Source organism: Lepus europaeus, chromosome 5 (assembly GCF_033115175.1).
Source record: "Lepus europaeus isolate LE1 chromosome 5, mLepTim1.pri, whole genome shotgun sequence".
In the NCBI taxonomy this organism is placed as follows: Eukaryota; Metazoa; Chordata; class Mammalia; order Lagomorpha; family Leporidae; genus Lepus; species Lepus europaeus.
The window spans coordinates 159,238,086-159,261,125 of record NC_084831.1 but is presented as its reverse complement, the minus strand read 5'-3'; the positions used below and the strand labels follow the sequence as shown (position 1 = coordinate 159,261,125).

Genomic DNA, 23,040 nt, shown 5'->3' with positions numbered 1-23,040 from the left:
TAACACCACTTCACAATCTCATGTAGAAGTTGGGCAAATGCTACAATGTGGGAGACCCACATAAAGCTTCTGGATCCTGACCTCAGCCTGTCCCTGCCTTACTCTTTTTAACTTAAAATCTTCATTGAAGCAATTAATAGTCCTGAATAACACATTTTTAATCCTTTAAAATTACACTTGATCTTTCCTACAAAAACAATTTGTTGGCCATCAATGGATTATACTTCCCAGTGAGGAAAATTATTTTAATACATTTAGTGGGTTAGTATGGCTGGAAAACAGGGTGAGTATTCTCTAATATCTTTATGAATATTTTAAATAATACTATCTGATATTTCTTTACCCAAAAGTTCCTGAAATTCATCTATTCATCAGCCCAACTGATTATCTGTATATATCTAACAAAACATTTTTTTAGATATGCACTTAATTTCTGGTTTCTCCCACAAATTAGGCAATGAGACAAAATAAGGGTGTTAAAGATCTACTTTTCCTTGTTTTCCTGTCTAAATGAGAATAGGCATGAAATTATTATCAAATTCTTCTCGATCTGACTGGTAGTGTCATGGGCATTGACTCTTGGCCCACAGCTATTGGTCATTTGTACAAATTATGCTGTTCAAATTTCTGTACCATCTCTGATCTGGTAATTGCCTCTCAATGACTTTATTCTACAAATTGGGAGACCTCAGTCTTGAGCTTCCATCTTAAGTAACTTCACCTCAGTCAGACCCAAAAGCAAATTATTACTTAGTTCTCGGCATCATACAACTTAAACAGAAGATGAAGTTGCAGACACTAATGAACTAGAATGGTACCATGAAGTAGTGGATTCCCTTGTCCTTTTCAAGAGTTATTGCTCCCTGTAGTGGTAGCCACATACCTCTGACAATAGGAGTTGCTCAGTTTGTAACTGCAGATGAAGATTCTGAGGTGAGTCCTGAGAAGAGAGAAAGTGGAAAGGCCACACTCAGTTGTTGTTGATTGGACTTTAACAAATAATTTTCTCTCCATGGGTCTTTTTAAAATTTTTTTTATTTTTTATTTTTGACAGGCAGAGTTAGAGAGAGAGAGAGAGAGAGAGAGAGAGAGAGAGAGAGAAAGGCCTTCCTTTTGTTGGTTCACCTTCCAAATGGTCACTATGGCTGGTGCACTGTGCCAATCTAAAGCCAGGAGCCAGGTGCTTCCTTCTGGTCTCCTATGTGGGTGCAGGGCCCAAGCACTTGGGCCATCCTCCACTGCCTTCCCGGGCCATAGCAGAGAGCTGGACTGGAAGAGGAGCAACTGGGACAGAATCCAGCACCCCAACTGGGACTAGAACCTGGGGTGCCAGCACCACAGGCAGAGGATTAGCCTAGTGAGCCACGGTGCTGGCATCCATGTGTCTTAAATGTACCTTCTGAGTAATGACTGGCAATGGTAATATCAAGCACTTAGTCAATAAGAGAGCTCTAATACTTGATTAGCACTAAAGTAAGAATGAAAAATATAGTCATTGTGATATGAAGAGAATGATAACCACAGAGTGAAGTTGACTATTTTAGGATTCCAAAAGGACTAAAATTTGAGGTCAATTTTCAACTATTAGGAGGTTCCAAATGGCGGAATAGAGAGGGAGCTCCTGCTCCAGCCCAAGAAAAGATAGTTTAAAAAAAGTGGATATATTGTAGTCTCAGGGAAGACTTAGGAAAAAAAATGACATAGGAAACTCTATGGAAATTAGAGGGACACAATGGACCTATGTGGAGGTTGTGAGTGCCCACAGTTTGGGACTCCAACAGCCAAGAGCTTATGCACCAGTGCAGGAAAGTGAGGTGAGATCAGACCACAGAAGCCCAAGCCACTGGCAAAAAAATGACAGAAAGAGCCTAGAGGGAATGAAGCCCCATGGCAAAATGTGCATCAGCCAAACTAGAGGAGAAAAACAAAAGGACAGGATGGACACATTTCTCTCTCTCTGCTCACTTTACAAAAGTGTACTGTGACAAGCCAACAGAGTGGGTGCCATTGTGGACATATGTACCAGCTGTACCAGCTCACATCTGTGCCCGGTAGTCAACTGAGTGGAGACTCCTGGCTCTGGTGGGAAGAAATAACAGGGGGCTAGGAGCTTGTAACTGTGTGAAGCTTCTGAACTGGGACTGTGAAAAAAAAACTGAGGGTGTGTGGGAGAATTCATGGTGTGGCTGGGACTTTAAGCAGTCTCAGTGGGAGATGCCATAAGCTCAGGAGTTCCTGGATTCCTGCTGAGAGACATTGTTGGGGAATCTGAACTTATACTGAGGACTGCACCAATCCTTTGTGTGGTCCTTGGGACAGAGCATATGGATATTATACCCATTGAGGCTAGCGCTCAGGCACTGGTCTCCATTGAGGAGGAGAGTTCAGTTGTGCAGAATATATTTACCTTCTGGTTTAAAAAGAGAGAGAGAAGATTTAACACTCCAAAACTGGGTGTGTCACCTTAGGCATGCCCTTAACTATGGAGAACTGAACAGAACTCTCTGGCCACTCCCAGTACAGCATCTAGAGAGTCGCAGAAATCAGAAAACCCACTTAACTACAGAGTCATAGTACAATAAAAGCTGTATCAGTGGAAAAAAAAAAAGAAGAAACCAATGGATATCTCCACAAATGCTGAAAAATATATGCAATAATCCAAGAAACAAGAACAAGGAAGACAACATGATGCTTTCAAAAGAACATAACACATTAATATTAGATTATGAAGAGAATGAGATAGAAGAAATCTAAGAAATGGAACTCAAAAAATTGAATATAAGATTACATATAAGTAATCAAAAGCAAACACAAGAACTACTGAAATCCATGCAGGACATGAAAAAATATCTCACCCATGAAATTGAGATCCTAAGGGGGAATCAACATGAAATGATGAATTCAATAGAACATGAAATGGAGATCATAAAGAAAAATCAAAATGAAATGAAAAAATCAATAGAAGAAATAAATGCAGTGGAGAGCCTTAAAAACATAATCAGTGAGGCAAAAGAGAGAATATTGAACTTAGGAGAGAAAGCACAAGAAAGTATAGTCAAACCAAAGACAAGAAAAAGAAATTAGCTTTTCACCAAGATGGCGCCGAAGGCGAAGAAGGAAGCTCCTGCCCCTCCTAAAGTCGAAGCCAAAGCAAAGGCCTTAAAGGCCAAGAAGGCAGTGCTGAAAGGCGTCCACAGCCACAAGAAGAAGAAGATCCACACGTCCCCCACCTTCCGGCGGCCCAAGACACTGCGCCTCCGACGGCAGCCCAAATACCCTCGGAAGAGTGCCCCCAGGAGAAACAAGCTTGACCACTATGCCATCATCAAGTTCCCCCTGACCACGGAGTCTGCCATGAAGAAGATAGAAGACAACAACACCCTGGTGTTCATTGTGGATGTCAAGGCCAACAAGCACCAGATCAAACAAGCTGTGAAGAAACTCTATGATATTGATGTGGCCAAAGTCAACACCCTGATCAGACCTGATGGAGAGAAGAAGGCCTATGTGCGGCTGGCTCCTATGATGCTCTGGACGTTGCCAACAAAATTGGGATCATCTGAACTGAGTCCAGCTGGCTAATTCTAAATATATGTTTTTCCACCATAAAAAAAAAAAAAAAAGAAATTAGAAATCTAAAAAATACTATTGGGAATCTACAGAATACTACAAAAAACAAAACAAAACAAAACAACATTTGGGTTCTTGGAGTTCCTGAAAACTTGAAGAGATAGAAAGGATTAGAAGGCCTTTTTAGTAAAATACTAGCAGAAAAGTTCCCAGGTTTGGAGAAAGAAAGGGACGTTAAAGTACAGGAAGCACACGGAATTCCCAATAGACAAGACCAGAAAAGATCCTCACCATGACACATTGTAATCAAACTCACCACAGTGAAATTTAAAGAGAAGATTCTAAAACGTGCAAGAGGGAAACACCAGATTACTTTCAAAGGATCTCCAATTAGATTCACAGCAGACTCCTTATCAGAAACCCTACAGGCTAGGAGAGAGTGATGAGATTTAGACCAAGTCCTAAGAGAAAAAAAAAACTGTCAGCACAAAATATTATATCCTGCAAAGCTCTCAGTTGTGAATGAAGTTGAAATAAAGACCTTTCACAGCAAACAGAAATTGATAGAATTTGTCACCAACCACCCAGTCCTGCAAAAAAATGCTTAAGAAACACAGAAACATGGTCATCAATGTGAAAGAAAATAAAGGAAGAAAATCACTCAGTAAAAAATCAAAGGCTATCAAAGTATAAATTAGGAATATTTTTGGAAAAATAGTAGGGAAAAGTCATCACTTATCAATGTAAATGGCCTCAACTCCCCAGTTAAAAGGCACAGACTGCCTGAATGGATTAAAAAAATCTATTTGCTGCTTACAAGAAACACATATTTTCAACAAAGATGCAAGCAGAGTGAAAGTGAAAGATTGGAAAAAGATATTCATGCCAACAGAAACCAAAAAAGAGCTGATGTAGCATCTTAATATCAGACAAAATAGACTTTAACACAAAAACTGTTACAAGAGACAAAGAAGGGCACTATGATTAAAGGATCAATTCCCAAGGAAGATGTAACTCATATAAATGTATATGCACCTAATTACAGGACACTGGGCTATTTAAAAGATATGCTAAGGGATTTAAAGGGAGACTTAGACTCTAGTACAATAGTTTTGGGGGACTTCAATACTCCACTTTCAGGAATGAACAGGTCAACCAGACAGAAAATCAACAAGGAAATAGAAGATTTAATTGACACTATAGACCAAATAGACCTAACACATATCTACAGAACTTTTCATTCTACAGTTGCAGAATACCCATTCTTCTCAGCAGTGCATGGGACTTTTTCTAGGATTAACCACATACTAGGCCATAAAGCATCTCAGCAAATTCAAAAAAATCAAAATCATACCTCTTTGAATGAAGCTGGAAATCAGCAACTCAGGAATCTCTAGAGCATATGCAAACACATGGAGACTGAACAACATGCTCCTGAATTAACAGTGTGTCACAGAAGAAATCAAAAGAGAAATCAGAAAATTTCTGGAAACAAATGAAGATGACAAAACATGGAATACAGCAAAAGCAGTGTTAAGAGGAAAGTTTATAGCAATAGGTCCCTACAACAAGAAATTGGAAAGGCACCAAATAAATTAGCTATCATTGCATCTCAAGGATCTAGAAAAACAACAGCAAACCAAACCAAAAACCAGTAAGAGAAAAGAAATAACTGAAATTAGAGATTAAGTCAACAAAATTGTATCCAAGCAGACAATACAAAAGATCAGCAAAATGAAGAGCTAGTTTTTTGAAAAAATAAACAAAATTGACACACCATTGGCCCAACTAACCAAAAAAAGGAGAGAGAAGACTGAAATCAATAAAATTAGAGTTGAAAAAGGAAATGTAACAACAGAAAAAGAGTCATCAGAAATTACTACAAAGAGGATGGCACCACAGCTCACTAGGCTAATCCTCCACCTGCATTGCTGGCACTCCAGGTTCTAGTCCTGGTTGAGGCACTGGTTCTGTCCCAGTCATTCCTCTTCCAGTCCAGCTCTCTGCTGTGGCCCAAGAGGGTAGTGGAGGATGGCCCAAATGCTTGGGCCCTGCACCCACATGGGAGACCAGGAGGAAGCGCCTGGCTCCTGGCTTTGGATCGGTGCAGTGCGCCAGCAATAGCAGCCAATTGGGGAGTGAACCAATGGAAGGAAGACCTTTCTCTCTGTCTCTCTCTCTCACTGTCTAACTCTGCCTGTCCAAAAAAGAAAGAAAGAAAGAAAGAAAGAAAGAAAGAAAGAAAGAAAGAAAGAAAGAAGAAAGAAAGAAAGAGAAAGGGAAAGGGAAAGGGAAAGGAAAGGAAAGGAAAGGAAGAAAGAGAGAGAAATTACTACAAAGAGTTGTATGCCAACAAACTGGGAAATCTAGCAGAAACTGATATACTCCTGGACACATAGAAAACTAAACAGACTCATAACTAAGACAGAAATTCAGAGTAACAAGGACCCTCCCAAGAAAGAAAAGCCCAGGACTGGATGGACTAACTGCTGAATTCTACCAGGCATTTAAAGAAGAATTAACTCCAATTCTTCTCATGCTATTCAAAACAATTGAAAGAGAGAGAATTCTCCCAAATTCTTTCTATAAAGTCAGCATCCCCTTAATTCCTAAGTCTGAAAAAGATGCAACAGAGAAAGAGAATTACAGACCAATTTCCCTGACAAACATAGATCCAAAAATTCTCAACAAATTTTTAGTCAATAGAAGCCAACAACACCTCAGAAAAATCATCCACCCAGAACAAGTGGGATTTATCCCTGGTATGCAGAGATGATTCAACATTCATAAATGAATGTGATATACCACATTAACAAATTGCTGAATAAAAACCATATTATTATCTCAATAAATGCAGAGAAAGCATTGGATAAAATACAACACCCTTTCATGATAAAAGTTCTAAGCAAATTGGGTGGTGAAGGAACATTCCTCAACACAATAAAAGCAATTTATGACAAACCCACAGCCATCATCCTATTTAATGGGGAAAAGTTGGAAGCATTCCCACTCAGATCTAGTACCAGAGAGGGATGCCCACTCTCACCACTGCTATTCAATATAGTACTGGAAGTTTTAGAAAGAAAAAGTAATCAAAGGGATATAAATTGGGAAGGGAGAAGTTAAAATATCCCTATTTGCAGATGAAATGATTCTTTCTTTAAGGGATCCAAAGAACTCCACTAAGAGACTATGGAAACTCAGAGAAAACTTTGGTAAAGTAGCAGAAGATAAAATGAATACACAAAAATCAACAGCCTTTGTATACATAGACAATGCCACAGCTGAGAAAGAACTTCTAAGATCAATCCCATTCACAATAGCTACAGAAAAAGAAATCAAATACCTTGGAATAAACTTAACCAAGGATGTCAAAGATCTCTATGATGAGAATTACAAAACTTTAAAGAAAGAAATAGAAGAAGACACAAAAAATAGAAAATTATTCCATCTTTATACATTGGAAGAATCAATATCATCAAAACGTCCATTCTTCTAAAAGCAATTTAGAGGTTCAATGAGATACCAATCAAAATACCAAAGATATTCTTCTCATACCTGGAAACCATGATGCTGAAATTCATATGGAGGCACAGAAGACCTCAAATAGCTAAAGCAATCTTATACAATGAAACAAAGCCAGAGACATCATAATACTGGATTTCAACACATACTACAGGGCAGTTATAATAAAAATGGCCTGATATTGGTGCAAAAACCAGATTGATAGACCAATGGAACAGAATAGAAACACCATAATGCAATCCAAACTTCTACAACTAACTTATATTTGATCAAGCAGCTAAAACCAATTTCTGGAGCAAGGACAGCATATTCAACAAATAGTGCTAGAAAAACTGGATTTTCACATGCAGAAGTATGAAGCAAGACCCCTGCCTTACAGCTTACACAAAAATCCACTCAACTTTGATTAAAGATCTAAACCTATGACCCGATACCATCACATTATTAGAGGACATTGGAGAAACCCTGCAAGATATGGGCACAGGCAAAGACTTCTTGGAAAAGACCCCAGAGGCACAGGCAGCCAAAGCCAAAATTAACAACTAGGATTACATCAAATTGAGAAGTTTATGTACAGCAAAAGAAATAGTCAGAAAAAGTGAAGAGGCAACTGACAGAGTGGGAGAAATTATTTGCAAATACTACAACTGATAAAGGTTTAATAAATAACCGGAATCTACAAAAGATTAAGAAACTCCATAACAACAAAACAAACAACCCATTTAGAGAAAGGCCAAGGACTTAAACAGACATTTTTCAAAAGAGGAAATCCAAATGGCCAACAGACACATGAAAAAATGTTCGGGATCACTAGCTGTCAGTAATGCAAATCAAAACCACAATAAGGTTTCACCTCACCCCAGTTAGAAGGGCTTTCATAGAGAAATCAACAAACAACAGATGCTGGCAAGGATGTGGGGAAAAAGGCACACTAACCTGCTGTTGGTGAAATTGCAAACTGATAAAGCCACTATGGAAGACAGTTTGGAGATACCTCAGAAATCTGAATATAGCCCTACCACATGACCCAGCCATCCCATTCCTTGGAATTTACCCAAGCAAAATTAAATTGTCAAATAAAAGAGCTATCTACACCTCAATGTTTATTGCAGCTCAATTCACAATAGCTAAGACATGGAATCAACCTAAATGCCCATCAATGTTAGATTAGATTAAGAAATTTTGGGATATGTACCATATGGAATACTATACAGAAATAAAAAAATCCAGTCATTTGCAACAAAGAGAAGGAATCTCTGGGGCAGCACTGTGGCTCACTTGGCTGTTCCTCCACCTGCGGTGCCGGCATCCAATATGGGTGCTGGGTTTTACTCCCGGCTGCTCCTTTTCCAGTCCAGCTCTCTGCTGTGGCCCAGGACGGCAGTGGAGGATGGCCCAAGTGCTTGGATGTCTGCACCGCATGGGAGACCAGGAGGGGGCACCTGGCTCCTGGCTTCGGATCGGCATAGTTCTGGCTTTGGCGACCATTTGGGGAGTGAACCCATGGAGGGAAGACCTTTGTCTCTGTTTCTCTCTCTCACTGTTTGTAACTCTACCTCTCAAATAAATAAATAAAATCTTAAAAAAAAAAGTGAAGGAATCTCGAAAACTTCACGTGTAGTGAACTAAGCCAGTACCAAAGGGAAATACCATATTTTCTCCATGATCTGTGACAATTATCTGAGCACCTAAAAGGAAACCTGTAGAAGTGAAACTGACACTATGAGAAGCAATGACTTGATCAGCCCTTGTCCTGTCGAGGAACAGCTTACTATTTTATTCTTTTTATTATTATTTTTTAATTATTGTATTTACTTGAAAGACACAGCCACAGAGAGAGGTAGAGACCGAGAAAGATGTATTCCATCCACTGGTTCACTCCCCAGATGGCCAAAATGGCCAGAGCTGCACCAATCTGAAGCCAGGAGCTTCTTCTGGGTCTCCCACATGGGTGCAGTGGCCCAAGGACTTGGGCCATCTTCCACTGCCTTCCCAGGCCATAGCAGAGAGCTGTATTGGAAGTGGAGCAGCAGGGACTAGAACTGGCACCCATAGGGGATGCCAATGCTTCAGGCCAGGGCATTAACCCACTGTACTACAATGTTGGACATTCTTTTTAGTATTTTCTTCTTCTACTTAATACCATTGGTTGAACTCTTTACTTAACACAGAATTATTCTTATGGGTTTAAATCCAACTGAAAATTTATCCCTGTTAAAAATAAGAGTGATAAGAGAATAAAAGATGGAGGAGATGTATAGCTCGGCATATGTTCCCTTGAACTTACCCCTAAGGGTAATGCTGAAAACTTGCCATGGGACTCCAAATCCCATTAAGTTAGCAGGTGCCAATGCCATCCTACTAGTTAAAGTGATCATTTTTAGTTTATAACTGATCATAAAGATAGGATTAAGTGTCAAAAGGATCAAATAAATAAGACCAAGTGTCTGCTAATAATAATAGAATTAAAAAGGAGAATGATCCAACATGGAAAGCAAGCCACACAGCAGAATCATAGAATGACTAATGTCCTAAACAGCACTCTAACCTCAGAATCAGCCCTTAAGGCATTTGGATCTTGCTCTTGCTCCCCATGTAGGAACTCGGTCATTAATGTCTTGTACTATGTGAATTAATGGTAATACTATTCAAATAATACTTTGTGTGTCTGTGGGTGCAAACTGTTGAAATCTTTACTTAGTATATATTAAGTTAATCTTCTGTATATAAAGATAATTAAAAATGAATCTTAATGAAGAATGGGATGGGAGAGGGAGTCAGGGTTGGGATGGTTTGGGGGTGGGAGGGCTGATATGGGGGAAGAACCGCTATAATCCAAAAGTTTTACTTATGAAATTCATATTTTTTTAAAAAGTGAAGGTTTCTACTAAAGAAAAACAAAGTAAAAAAATTGCAGTTATTCACAAAATTTCATAGATGTTCCCTGTAGTGTGGCTCAAATAACATTCTTACTTTGGGATCCCACAAAACTTAAGCAGGGTACTCAACACAAATTTTGAAAAGTTACAAAATATTTATCAGAAGAAAAATAACTAATTTACTTGGCACATCTCACTTTAACTATCATACTGCCTAAATTTCCAATAGTCACATATACTCAAAAAATTTCACTGAAATCAGAGATGATCTAATACAGTAACAAAATAAATTTTTCAGCTACAAATTGGCTAGAGAAAATAGAATCCAAGGACACAAGCTAAAATAAGATACTGCCCCCCAAAACCCCAAAACTCAATGTCTACATTCATTAAAATTTATGGCATTAGACTTAATTAACAAAAATGTGATAGTTCTAACTGTCCCCATCTGTCAGCTATAAATAATTGCAGCTTATATGGATCCTCCTCCAACAAAAGGTACTGAAATCAATCAAAATAAATTCTATAGGCACTGTCTTTAGTATTCTCAGTGACTTCCTAACTCTATGGGCTCACATGCCTCCTAAATTCTCAGGATCATCTGTACTGTTCATTTGTTCTCAAGGGCTGTCATGCAAAAAATTACCTCTTTTGAAACCTTGCTATATGCCAGTAAAATTAAATTAGAAGGCTATTCATTGTGCTATAGTGGAAATATAGTCTCCCATACACTTTGAGCCTGTGATTCTCCAAACCATGTTGTCTACTAGGACTTTGGTCACGGATATAGAACAGTAAAATCAGAGCATGGCTACTGAGGCCTCCTTAATATAGGAAACACCATTAAGTTGGCAGGTAATGCCATCTTACTAGTTAAAATGATCATTTTAAGTGCATAAAGAAAGGAATAAATTTCAAAGGGATCACACAGATAAGACCAAATGTTTGCTAATGATAATTGATAGAATTAAAAAGACTCATAGAATGACAAACATCCTAAACAGCACTCTGGCCTTAGAATGAGCCCTTAAGACATTCAGATCTGACAAAAGGTTCATGAGAGCATTTCAGGCATGGAAAGCCATGACACTATGGCAAAATGGCCTACATGAAAGATCTCTGTGATATCTCAGTGGAAAGAAGGGGCCATCAAAGAAGGACATACCTTTCTCTGAAGGGAGGAGAGAACATCCACTTTGCTTACAGCTCTGCCTAAATAATGATGGAGTTTGTGGACCCAAAAGGCTTCCATATCCTTGGAAGCTCATGACAAGAGCCTTGGGTGATCACTGACATCATAAATAAGAGTGTCAATTTTTTTTTTCCAAAGATTTAGTTATTTATTTGAAAGTCAGAGTTACACACAGAGAGGAGAGGCAGAGAAAGAGGTCTTCATCTGGTGGTTCACTCCCCAATTGGCCAAAGCTGTGCTGATCCAAAGCCAGGAGCTTCTTCCAGGTCTCTCACATGGGTGCAGGGGCCCAAGAGTTTGGGCCATCTTTTGCTGCTTTCCCAGGCCTTAGCAGGGAGCTGGATTGGAAGAGAAGCAGCCAAGACTAGAACCAACACCCATATGGGATGCTGTTGCTTCAGGCCAGGGCATTAACCCACTGTTCCACAGCATCGGCCCCAAGTGTCAATTGTTAAACCAACAGGAGTCACTGTGCACTTGCTCCTCATGTAGGACCTCTGTCCTTAATTTGTTGTACTATGAGAATTAATGATAAATCTTGTCTTCAAACAGTACTTTATACTTTGAATGTCTGTGTAGACGCATACTGTTGAAATCTTTACTCAGTATAGCATTGATCTCTGTATATAAAGATAATTAAAAATGAATCTTAATGAAGAATGAGATGAGAGAGGGAGTAGGAATTGGGATAGGAGTGGGGTGTGGGGGATGGATATGGGAGGAAGAACTGATATATTCCAAAAGCTGTACCTATGAAATCATGAAATTTGTATTTATAAAAGATTATATATATATATATAGTGGACCAAAACTTGGCATACTCCATGTGGCAGAGGGGATGGCCTCCAATGTCTACTGTCTATGTCCAGATGTTAGGATACTACCAGTCACCCTTTTAATAAACAGTAAAAGCCATTTAAGTTCAGCTGGACATCATTGTGCTGACTGTTGATCTCATTACTGTTGATCTGCATGCCTTCATTGGTTGCATTCCAGAGACCCAAAGTTGCCACTGGAATTATCATTGGCAACATAAATTTTGCTAACAAAAGCTTAAGCCAAGAGTTAAAGCTTAAAATCTAGTTTAACACAATATCTCAGGACCCACCTCCCTCACCCTTGAACAGTTGGAAGCTGTCATAATTGGCCCACACATAAATGAGACATTGTGCTAGATGGGTTCTAAATCCTTGAACTGCAAGAAGAGTATCATAGACAGTAATGCTCCAAAGTGATCCAGCTTCCTGCTACTACATCTGGGAAAGCAGCACAGGATGAGCCAGATGCTATAGCCCATGCACCCATGTAAGAGACATGAAAGAAGCTCCTGGCTGTGACATCAGCCTGGCTTAGCCACAGTCATTGCAGCCATGTGGGAAGTGAGCAAACCTGAAGATCAATTTCTCTCCCACACACAATATAACACTGCCTTTCAAATATATAAATAATTCTTTTAAAAAATAGATCACATAAAAAGATTCTCCAATGCTCAGTCATGATGACTGTTACTACCTTAAGGGCTTTTTCATTTCTTTTTTAAAAATTCTATTTATTTGAAAGGCAGAGGGGGGCTGGTGTTGTGTTGCAGTAGACAAGGCTGCCACCTGTTACATTGCCAACCTCTATGGGTGCCAGTTCAAATCCCAGCTATTCCACTTTTGACCAGCTCCCTGTTAATGGTCTGAGAAAAGCAGTAGAAGATAGCCCAAGTACTTGGACTCCTGACACCCACATGGGAGACCCAGAAGAAGCTCCTGACTTCAACCTGGCAACACTCTGGCCATTAAAGTAATAACCAAGTGCCTATTCTTGTTGGTTAATGAGTTTATAATTGTAAACATGGCTATTTAAAGCCTATGCATCCAGAGTTTTGTATTCTCCAAACCTTAAGAATCAGAGTTTCTGCTCATAATGTTAAAACATTATTGGTTCTTTGTTTAAATGTGTCCTTTCAGATTCCAAAGGACCTCTTTTTCCCTGACCTCTATTGTGTTCAATACTCTGGGACAGTTCCATAAACAGATAAAGCCAATAATGTTCTACAGATTCCAACTTTAAAAAGTATGGTTAATTCATATTGCTAAGAGCAGAAAGTAATTCTAATTGGTTGATGGTAGTAAAAAAAATCAGCTAACTATCTTAGGAAACTGTTTCAGAAGCTGCTTTATTGTTCTATTATGCGTGTTTATGTTACATGTGTACACGTACTAAATGTCTACATGGAAAATGTACTAAGAGTTCTGTTTTAATTAGCTTATAGGTAAAATCACTCAATTCCAGGGCTGGTGCTGTGGTGCATTGGGTTAACGCCCTGGCCTGAAGCACCGGCATCCCATATGGGTGCCAGTTCGAGACCTGGCTGCTCCACTTCTGATCCAGCTCTCTGCTATGGCCTGGGAAAGCAGTAGAAGATGGCCCAAGTCCCTGGGCCCCTGTACCCACATGGAAGACCCAGAGGAATTTCTGGGCTCCTGGCTTCGGATCAGCACAGCTCTGGCTGTTGCAGCCATTTTGGAGAGTGAACCATCAGATGGAAGACCTCTCCCTCTCTCTCACTCTGAATTTCAAATAAACAAATCACTCCCTCAACTTCTCCCTCTCTCTCTCTATCTACCTTTAAAAGCACACCTTTAGTAGCAATGCACATATTAGCTATTAAAGACTGCAGAAGAGTATAAAATGAAAGCATGACTCCCTTCATTCTATAGTAGTCATATTTCCCAGAACAAACTACTCTTAACTATTTCTTAAATTATCTTCTGAGATTTCATATGCATATATACAAGAGTATTTTAAAGTATCATGAAAAATGCAATCAAATGATTAAATCTAGTTTGCTGTAATTAATTTATTTTTAAATTTTTATTTTTACTTGAAAAGCAGAGTTACAGAGAGGCAGAGACAGAGAGAGTGAGAGCGAGGTCTTCCATCTGTTGGTTCACTCCCCAGATGGCCACAATGGCTGGAGCTGAGCTGATCCAAAGCCAGGAGCTTCTTCCAGATCTCCCACATGGGTACAGGGGTCCAAGGACTTGGGCCATCTTCCACTGCTTTCCCAGGCCATAGCAGAGAGCTGGATCAGAAGTGGAGCAGCTGGGACTTAAACAAGTGCCCAGTGGGCACAGCAGGTGACAGCTTTACCTGCTGCACCACAGTGCTGGCCCTTGTAATTAATTTCAAATTCCATGCATACAAGAATGTTTCAAAAACATTTGTGTAGTGTGTATTATGAAAAGAGGTGCACCAAAATAATGTCATCTTTAATTCCATTTCTCATGAACTTTTTGAAGTGCCTTCATAAAGATATATATGCAGAGGACTGGCATTGTGGCATAAATGGGTTAAGCCACCACCTTTAATGCTGGCATCACTTATGGGCACTAGTTTGTGTCCCAACTGTTCCACTTCTGATCCAAATCCCTGTTTATGTGCCTGGGAAAGCAGTGAAAGATGGCCAAAGTCCTTGACTCCTGCACCCATGTGGAAGACCTGGTTGAAGCTCTTGGCTCTTGGCTCTGGGCTCTTGGATCTGGCATGGCCCAGCGTCAGCCATTGCAGCCATATGGGGAGTGAATCAGCTGATTCACCGGGAGAAATGGAAAATATCTCCTTCTGAATGAAATAAAAATGAATAATTAAATTTTATAAAAAGAGATACAGGGGCCATCACTGTGGCTGGGGATGGCGCTGTGGCTCAGTGAGTTAATGCCCTGGCCTGAAGAACTGGCATCCCATCTGTTTGCCATTTCTAGTCCTGGCTGCTCCTCTTCCAATCCAGCTCTCTGCTATGGCCTGGGATAGCAGCAGAAGATGGCTCAAGTCCTTGGGCCCCTGTACCCACATGGGCCCAAGGAAGCTCCTGGCTCCTGGCTTTGGACCAGCACAGTTCTGGCCATTGCAGCCAAGTGGAGAGTGAACCATCAGATGGAAGACCTCTCTCTCTCTCTCTCTCTCTGCCTAGCCTCTCTCCATGTAATTCTTTCAAGTAAATAAATAATTTTTTTTTAAAAAAATAGAGATACATACGCATGTGTCCTTTTGTTTTACAAAGGGGCATTTTTTCTGTACCTTATTTTACATATAAGTACTCTGTCCCTACATAATTTTTCAGACCTATTACATATTTAGTATTTGACTGAACAGATATACCATAATGCATTTTACCAATTCTCTGTCAATATACATTTAGGTTGCTTCTGTTTTATTCCCATCTTCAACAATACTACAAAGAACTGACTTGGTCTTTATGCATTTGACCAAATATATGTAAGATAAATTTGCAGTTGAATCCTAGCAAAGGACATTTACATTGAAAGAACTTTGATCTGCCAAAGTATCCTCCACAGAGAGTACTGTGTTATTCTCCTGCCAATGTGAGTGCAAGGGCCTGTTTCCCCACACCTTCCAAAAGGGTGTGTGATCAGAGTCAAAGTCCCTTCTGATGCTTCCAATTTCCCATTTCTTCTCTCTCTGTCTTCAACTTTTCTTTCCCTCTTTTAGGTCTCTAATCACACTTGGGTGTATTGCCAAACTAATCTGTGTATATGTTCTGCAATTATTTCCTCTCTACTTACCTTCTACACTGCCTTCTCTCACCCTCCAACCCCAGGTTTCCTGCTCACAAACTTCCCTGATTGTTTCCCTGCAGCTCAGCACAACTGAACAGGTCTTTCCTGTTCAGCTCTTCCCCTGGTCTCCCAACCTGCCATCCTCTTAAACCAACAGAGAATGTTAATCAAGAAACATGGGAATAATTTCATAGGAAATAATACAGCCTGTGGTGCTGGTATCTAATACAAATTTCTTATATAGGAGTATGGTTTTGCATTTAATTACACCCATTCCCTACTGCTTATAAACATTATCATATGAAAACACAGAAATGAGAGTTAACTATATCAGAAATTAACTCTGAATTTTAAAAAGCTATATATACATGGTTAATTTTGGCAATCTACACAAATGACCTGCGTCCTATTACTTTTTGCTTTTGAGTACTTCCCAGCCTCTCTACTGACCTCCACCTCCTCCCTCATCCTTCACTCCTACTCCCTTTCTACATCACTGCCCCCTTTGCCTCTGAAGCTCTCTCCCTTAGGAAGCAGTCTTGTAGACTGACATTCAATCATGTGAGAAATGTTTCTTATTTCAAAATGGTTCTGTAGGACAGATCTGAATGGCATCTGATGGCAATCAACTGACCTTCTAATAACCCTTAAATATGTTTCCAGCATATGTGGAGCCAGTATTGAGGCATATTATGTAAAGCCACTGCCTGTGACACTGACATCCCACATGGGCTGTGGTTCATGTCCCAGCTACCCTACTTCTAATCCAGCTCCCTGGTAATGTACCTGAGAAAGTACCAGAGAATAGCCCAAGTGCTTGTGTCCCTGCTCCTTCATGGGAGACTTGGATGAATCTCCTGGCTCCCGCTTTGACCCAGTGCAGCCCTGGCTGTTGTAGCCACTGAGGATGTGAACCAGTGGATAGAAGACTGATATCTGTGTGTGTGTGTGTGTGTGTGTATCTTTTCCTCTAACTCTGCCTTTCAAATAAATACATTTCTTTTAAAAAGTTTTAAAAAGGGGTCCACGCTGTGGTGCAGCTAGTTGAAAACATCCCTTGCAGTGCTGACATTCCATATAAGAACCAGTTCATGTCCTGGTGGCTCCATTTCCCATCCAGCTCCCTGCCAATGGCCTGGGATCAAATACTTGGGCCCCTACACCCATGTAGGAGATCTGGCTCCTGGCTCCTGGCTTCAGTCTAGCACAGCACAGGCTGTTGTGGCTATTTGGGGGGTGAACCAGAAGACAAAAATCTCTTAGAATAGAAAAAAGATTCAAATTAAAGAGAACAAATTTTAAAAATTCCCTCTCTGTCATTCTGCCTTTCTGTTTAAAAAAAAAAAAGTTTTAAAAAATTTAAAAAAAAGAAAACTGACCACAAATATTCTGACTCAATTTGACATAAGATAGAGCCAAGAAAGCTAGTGCTGACTTTGTCTACTGCCTCCTCAATCCCTTTCTGCAGAAAAAACAATTCCTCTTGCTTTCCAAGCACCCAAAGCCAAAATGACCAGAGCTGCCCAGTTTAACTGTTCAGGCTGCTCCAGCATTGAAGGAAAGAAGGAGGAAGGGACACAAATGCATGGTGCTTTAGATCATAGTTTCAGACCAGAGTCTCATGGTTGGGGGGTGGGTGCTTTCTCAAGATGGAGTCTCAGGGGCTCCAAAATGGAGTTCCTACTGTCAAGGTGCTACTTCATTACCAGCTTATGTATCTCATGAAAACATTTCTCTTACACATTTTATAAAACTTGCCAGAAACCTATAGCCATGAGGGGAATGATGAGCCAAGGACAGCCAGTTAGCCTGATGAGTCTAAGCATCCTGTTCTCAGCTTTCTCCAAGTCATATTGACAACATGGTTGCTCAGAAAATGGTCTTACAGTTGTTTCATGGGTGTGAAACAGCTCTTCCCACCAGAAACACAAAAATGCTTGTCCGTTCACAAGCACTGTGATAGGGAGGGCACTAGAGAAAAGGTCACAAACAGCACACTGGGGTTGAGAGGAGAAATGCTGTCACCCTAACACCCTCTATCCAGAAATCACTTTCTGTGTTTACTTCCTAGATGGCCTCATTATGCTACCTGAGTTTCATAAGCTGGTAATCTGGTGACAATGACATTCTATCAGGACACTGGAATCTCTCAGTTATTCCTGTGAAAACTGCATCACACTGAAACTCACTCAGCAATAGTTTGCAAGGTCACATCTTCTACTCCACATCTCTGTGGGGGGAAGGGTGAACTTTTTTTCTTTCCCCTCTTCTTTTTGACCCCTCCTCCCATTGACAACTTGTACAGATGCTTCCACAGACCATGGTCTTTATGAAAATGTAGAACTAATATCGTCTTATGTCAAAAAAATGTCATGGGTTAAACACAGAACCCAAAATAAGACCAGTAACTGGACTTCTTAGTTAATTCAGTGTGGGGTCCAGGGCTGTGGCAGCGTGAGTAAAGCTGCCCCCTTTAGTGCCGGCATCCAATATGGGCCTTGCCAGGTGGATTGTTTTCAAAGGGAGGGGGGAATTTTTTCTAAGTCCCAGCTACCCCACTTCCAATCTAGCTCTCTGCTATGGCCTGGGAAAGCAGTAGATGATGGCCCAGGTCCTGGGGTCCTGCACCCAGTGGGAAACCCAGAAGCTCCTGGCTCCTGGCTTCAGGTCAGCCCAGCTCTGCCATTGCAGGCATTTGGGGAATGAACCAGCACATGAAAGACCTCTCCCTCTCTCTCTGCCTCTGCCCCTCTGTATCTCTGACTTTCAGATAAATAAATAAATCTTTTTTTTTAAAAAAGTATGGACTGTAAAATAATCAGCCTGGTGGAGCACTGGGTGACTGAAGAACTGGGCAGAGAAAGTACTATTTTTCTGTATTTGTGTTTATAGTTCTCCACTTCATGCAAATCCAGACTCAAATAGCTCCAGCTGTTGGCCGCACAGTTCGCTCTCACTTTGTAAAGGGGTCAGCGGCAGGCAATGACAGTTGACATCCTTCCTAACCGCAGAAGGAAGAAGGGCTGACGACAGAAATTGAAAAGCAGCAATTAAATCGTCAGCTAAGATTCTGTGGCCTCAAACTCCAGATTGAAAAGTCTGCTAACTAATCACGGAAGAAGGATCAACCCGCAGTTACTGCTCCCCCTTCACGCTGTTCCCTCTGGCGAAAACTCAGCAGCAGGGCCACCGCTGCCAGGTGTGTCCGAGGGGAATCCAACGCCCGAGGAGGTGCAGAACGGGGGCCATGGAGCAGCTCCTAGTCTGCCCTCCTTCCCACCCCCGCTGCCTCCCGCACTCCTCTGAAGGCCACTGAGCCCCGCACCGCAGAAGCAGCAGCCAGAAGGCATTCTGTGACCCACCCGAAGTGGGAGCCGGGCTTAGTTAAATAGAGCGAACTGGCAGCCTCACCGCCTTCTTCCCCGCCCTCTCACCTGCCCTGCCAGTGCAGTTGTCCTGACCGGTGCTCTCTGTCTTGTAACCACCACATAAAGCACATTGAGGAAAATCTGAGCCAGGTAACACGCGGGCCGGCCGGGCACTGGGAGGCTGGGCAGTGGCGGCCGGAGACACGAGAGCCAAGGTCCCAGCCCTGACCATGCCCTGGGAAGCCACCAGGATCACTGAGAAGCAAGTGAGCCACATGGCGGAGCCGCCAGCCGCCCTCTCGCCCTCCCCTCTCCCACACACTCATCTGTGCCCCCTTCTGTTCTCCATACTTGCCGTGGGAAGTCCCGGGAGCCCGTCCCCCTGCTTCAGGACACTCAGGGAGCAAAGCGGAGAGTGTGGGGCAGAAGAAGTCCCCGGCATGTGGGACCCACAGGCGGCAATGAAGCGGCACAGAAGAGCGGGCGGCGGCTCAGGGTGTCTCCGCGGACTTCCTGGGGTGGCGGCTCAGGGTGTCTCCGCGGACTTCCTGGGGTGGCGGCTCAGGGTGTCTCCGCGGACTTCCTGGGGTGGCGGCTCAGGGTGTCTCCGCGGACTTCCTGGGATCGTGTGCAGAGCAAGAGCCGCACGGAATGCGGGAGCAGGAGCAGCGTGGCCTCTCAGGCTGACTCCGATCCGTGAATGAACTTCCTCTGTTTTCAACTCTGAGCCAGAGGGCAGGCACCGACATGCGCAAATGCAGGCACAGGTACTCCCACGTCCACACGCACAGGCAATCGGAACGCAGAATACGTCAGGGCACCTGGTGGCTCTGGGAAATGGAGTCCAGGCTGCGCATTTCTAGAGACGGGCGGGCAATGGAGAAATACTGGCCAGCAGAGGGCATTCGCTCTGTTCACATCCCTCCTTCTTTTCCTTTCCACCCCAAAATCTCAAGGATCAGTTGGTGTTCTTTACTGAATAAAATCTTAAAGTGTGGCACTCTCTTCTGTAACTGATCCCAAATCCTGGCTCCTTCATAACCTCTGTCTTCTTCCGGAAACATCTTATGGGTTGCATTGTTCCTGGAAACTTCTTTCAAATAACAAATGATTATGAAAGCAATATACCTTTTAGCAGAGGTGTAGAGGGTAGAGTTTAACATGCAGATTTGATAATACAATTTTTATTTGTGTTTTACTGATGTTTATAGTTCTTCTCAAATCATTTTACACCATCTTTTAATTCCTCAAGCATAGAAACAAAGAAGGGAACTGGATACTGAACTAACATTGCTAAGTATCTTCTAGGAGCAAGATCTAGGGACTAAATGCCTTACCTCATAGCATTTATACCTTGGATTAATTCTGGAGACAGTATAATCAGGAGTTCACTAAGGGGAAACTGAGGTGCAAAGAGTTTAGAATTTGCCCATGGCAATATCATTAAAACGTCTAGGTTAAAGCTAACTAAAATATAATATTGGTCTAAGAAATTCTTTTGTCTTGAGGCTCAGTTTCTAAAACCCCAGATTTGTCATCTGGGGAAAAAAAACAAGAGATAGGGAGGTTGGTGCCATGGTGAAGCAAGTAAAGCTGCCTCTTGCAGTGCTGGCATCCCATGTGAGTGCTGGTTTGAGTCCCAGCTGCTCCACTTCAGACCCAGCTCTCTGCTATGGTCTGAGAAAGCAGTAGAAGATGGCCCAAGTCCTTGGTTCCCTGCACCCATGTGGAAGACCCAGAAGAAATTCCTGGCTCCTGACTTCAGATGGGCACAGCTCCAGCCATTACAGCCAATTGTGGAGTGAGCCAGCAGATGAAAGATCTCTCTCTCTCTCTCTCTCTCTCTCTCTCTCTCTCTCTCTGCCTCTCCTTCTCTCTGTGTAACTCTGACTTTCAAATAAATAAATAAATCTTTTTAAAAAAAAGTGAGAGAGAGGAAGAGTACCTAAAACAATAATCTACACTGTAGAGAACATAGGATTATAACTTGTCTAAAAAGGAAGGCAATTCAAAGTTGCTATTATTCCATGGTCATTTTCATTTTTTCTTATGTTTAATATCAAGATAGCATATATATATATATATTATGTGATCTTAGATATACATATGATTTTTAAAATTTTTAAGTAGAAATGCAAATGGATAACTGGATGACATGGAGTTCTATGTTTATGATTGCTTCTGTCAATTATAGTTCATGGGATTAAAGTTGTTGCTGGATTAGGAATGCTTAAATATTTGTCCATTGACTTCACACTAGTGTTTACTGTCAGGTAATATTCTTAGGGTAGATTGCTCTTTCTTGCCAAATTGAAATTTTCATGGGGACAAAAAACACATTTGCCTTGAAATTAACTCAGCATCTGGACAGAGTAAGTCTCTTAGTTCAATGAATAAATGAGGATATAGAAACAAACAAATAAGAGTTGTGATCCCCAAGAACTGCCTAGTAGAGGAGACAAGGGAATAGAAATCTATTTGAAGACTGTCACAATTAGGGTTGAAGTGTATAAACAGGAACCATCCAGGCCAACAGGTCAAATGTTCACCCTTGCTATGGAAGGCATTCCATTCATTTATTTAATAAGTGTTTATTGAGCAATCTTCTGTGTTGTGTGTGGAAAGAACTACCAGCCACTTGATTTCCCTAGGAATTGAAGTAAGAGACACTGAACAACCAGATACAGGCAGGGAGACTGGGCTGAATCACAAAAGGTTTTGGACACAATGGTAAGGAAAATAAAAGACAGAGGGTATATTAGTCTATTAAAGATAATTTAGTAGGATCCACGCAGAGGTACTGTGGCAGTGAGAATGAAGAAAAGGCAAATATTACATTGAGATCTAATATAGAATCAACTGGAGTTCAATGGTTTAATACGGTGGGTGAAGGCAGATGGAAACTCATGTATAAATCTTAATTTGGATTTTATTTTTAAAGGACAAGATGTTCTTACTACATTAATGTTCATCAGTAACAAAAAGCTACCTCCAATCAACTTACAAAGTTTCCATAAATCTAGAACACAATCTCATGGGTAAATGATATGCATAAGCCCTATGTAAATCATCAAGCCTATCATGTTAACTGCTACCATATACAATGATCCTCACTATGATGCAGTTACTTAGAAATTAAAAGACATGGGGTCAGCGCTGTGGTGTAGTGGGTAAAGCCTCTGCCTGCAGTGCCAGCATCCCATATGGGAACCAGTTTAAGTCCCAGCTTCTCCACTTCTGATCCAGCTCTCTGCTGTGACCTGGGAAAGCAATAGAAGATGGCCCAAGTCCTTGAGCCCCTGCACCTACATTGGAGATCCAGAAGATGCTCCTGACTCCTGGCTTCAGATAAGCTTAGTTCTAGCCATTGCAGTCATCTGGGGAGTGAACCAGCACATCAAAGATTTTCTCTCTCTTTCCCTCTCTCTCTCTCTCTCTCTCTGCCTCTGCCTCTCTGAAGTTCTGCCTTCCAAATAAGTAAATAAAATCTAAAAAATGCTGATGAGAAACTATTAAAAAAATAAACTAGAAGACATAATCAGTGGCTATAAGAACAACCTAAATAAAAATAAAATTCAAAATCTCACAAAATTACATAATTCATAACTGAATTTGGAACACCTCACTAAGTCACAGTTCATGTGTCCAGCAATCTCAGGTACTTAAAGTACAATGAAGCAGGACATAAGTAAAAATGCTCCCAGAATAGTCAAAATATGCATTATAAAGTCCAAGTGAGGTGTCCTGCCACTGGCTCAGCATCATGGCTCTTAAACTGGCTCGTAAACTGGCTCCTCTAGCAGGCGGAGTGGGCACAAAGAGAAGAAGAAAGCAGTAGGTGTGAACTGTGACTAAGTCAAAAGGGCTCCAAGAACAGTGATGCAGAGCTCTGTGGCCCCTAGCTGAATGTAATATGCAGGCAGGCATTTTTATTTCTG

The 23,040-nt window shown here is 41.3% G+C and overlaps 1 protein-coding gene across 1 annotated transcript in view; it reads right to left on the bottom strand.

The window, feature by feature from the left end:
* Window positions 1-19,534, bottom strand: part of LOC133760473 (zinc finger protein 658B-like) — a 30,992-nt gene extending 11,458 nt beyond the window's left edge. The window contains 2 exon segments of the mRNA XM_062193025.1: window positions 884-940; window positions 19,454-19,534. The gene's annotated coding sequence lies outside the window, so the exon portion shown is untranslated.
* Between the last annotated feature and the right edge of the window lie 3,506 nt (window positions 19,535-23,040).